This window comes from Penaeus chinensis, chromosome 28 (assembly GCF_019202785.1).
Source record: "Penaeus chinensis breed Huanghai No. 1 chromosome 28, ASM1920278v2, whole genome shotgun sequence".
NCBI lineage: Eukaryota > Metazoa > Arthropoda > Malacostraca > Decapoda > Penaeidae > Penaeus > Penaeus chinensis.
The window spans coordinates 18,828,450-18,830,949 of NC_061846.1; positions in this window are offsets into that span (position 1 = coordinate 18,828,450).

Here is a 2,500-nt window from a genome sequence, read left to right on the forward strand (position 1 = left end):
TCTAAGCCCTCCTCGCAGATGACTGCAGTCCGCTCAGTGGATGGACAGATCATCTCAAATTATGTTGGGTTTCATGAACGTTGGGCTGAGTATTTTGAGTAGCTGTACTAGGAAGACCCTCCAACTGTTAGTTTGGATGCAAGACTATGCCTGACCCACCCATCAATGCAGAACCTCCTAGCCTAACTGAGGTTAGGATGGCGATTTCCAAGCTGAAGTGTAGGAAAGATGCAGGCATATGTGATATTGTAGTGACCAGCAAGGCTTGATTATAGTGTCAGACTTCGACACTTAAACTATTTATTGGTATCATTTACATTTACCGAGATATGCCGACGGAGCGGTCCGAGCGGTAAGCACTCTCTCAGGGCACGGTGGGTTTGGGATAAATATTGCTCATGAAATTTAAATACATCAAATAGCATTCATCATTATATCAACACATGTCAAACCCTCTTGGTTCCCTAATATTACGTTACATGTACACACCGGGGTTTTACAACTGTACCGTAAAGATTAAAAACTTAACACTCCTTGAGTGAAAATTAAAAGTATCCTGGGAACAAATCCTTGCTAAAAAGAACATCACTACAAGAAAGAAACAAACAAACACATAAAATTAGTATTTAATAAAAGAGCTTGGATATGGACATTAGTGACAAAAATATAACAAAGCCGGCATATACTGCTGGTGCACACATAACTCATCTTACAAAAATGTTGCCTTGAATCTTCCGTCCGTCAATCTTTCTATGTACAGTTTTAGGGCATTAATAACAAGGTATAAAACAGGTATAAAAAACGAACTGAAGTATATACATTAACATTCTTAAAAAAAACAAATTAAAACCGTTGTAATGTCCACGGTGGGGGTCTCTGCTGGTGACAAGTGGAGATTCCATGCGTCCAGCCCTGCCACGAATTGCTTGGGACCCCCCTTGATGATTCCGTTTTCTTATGGTTCACTACATCTGCAGACATATGTGATGTCTCTGCTGAACTGCACGGGGCTTGCGTGAAGTCTTGACTGCCATCTGGCAGTCTGGTACCATTCCCACTGACCTAATGAGGGGCGTGGTCAACCCTCACTGGAATGGGATACGGATCGTTGGGATTGTAGCAACTACTTAGTATACACTGCAGTACACTGCTTAGTATGGATTCACTCCTGGCAAGTCTACAATAAACCATATCCTAGCGCTTCGAGTAATTGTGGAACGCCGTCGTGAGTTTGGTCATGGGTTGCTTGCAGCCTACATCGATCTCAAGAAGGCGTTTGACTCGGTGCATAGAGAATCGCTTTGGGAGATTCTGAGACTTCTGACCCGAATTATTGGCTTAATAACGAGCCTATATACCGGCACTGAAAGTGCTGTAAAGTGTGATGGGGGCCTTTCGAACTTCTTCCCTGTTAATTCAGGAGTGAAGCAAGGCAGTGTCCTTGTACCAATACTTTTCACAGCACCTGCATAGACTGGAGAATGGGCAGAAACTACTATCCAAATCAGTAAAGAGCAACACGGGGCAATATCAAGGTCTGAGACCTTGACTTTGTCAATAATGTTGCTATCCTATTTGAATCCCTGGAATCACTGGTGGCGGCTCTTGATGCAGTTAGCAATGAGGCGAAGCCCTTGGGCCTAGAGGTCTCCTGGACCAAGACTAATATTCAGGACTTTTGGGGCCTGTTAGGGGAACCCGTTCAGTCGATCCATGATTGCGGTGAGGACGTTGAAGTCACAGACAGGGAATTTTGCATACCTTGATAGTGTATCCCGTATCTCTGGGCTGTCAGACCACGAAGTCAGTAGACGGATTGGTCTCGTAGCAGGAGCCGTGAACTCGATCAACAGAAGCATTTGGAGGTGTTGGTACCTATGCAGAAGGACCAAGCTACGTGTCTTCAAAACCTTGATACTGCCAGATTTGCTCTATGGAAGCGAAATCTGGACGCTATCTAGCGCCTTGGAGTCTCATCTTGATGCCTTTTGTAACAAGTCTCTTCACCAGATCATTGGGTACAGTTGGCAGGACCATGTATCCAACCGCGGGTACACCATAAGACTGGCATGAGACTTGTTACTTGCATAATCCGGGATCGCCAACTCAGGCTATATGGGCACCTAGCTCGTTTCTCTGTGGATGACCCTGCCCATCAGACTGTCTCTCTGCGAGACAATCCTGGTTGGAGGAGGCCCGTGTGACGACCTAGGAGGTCATGGCTTGGGCAGTTCGACGAGACCTGTCGCGAGGAGTTAGAGATAGACCGAGGGCCTGCCTGGAAATTCGCCATGAGGGCCCTTGTGGCTGGAAGCAAAGGGTGGATACGGCCATGCGCCCCCGTCGGCGTAAGCCCCTTGATGGTGATGATGATACACACACACATATACATACTGTATATATATGTATATGTATACATATATGTATATATATAACTATATATATATATATATATATATATATATATATATATATATATATATATATATATATATATATA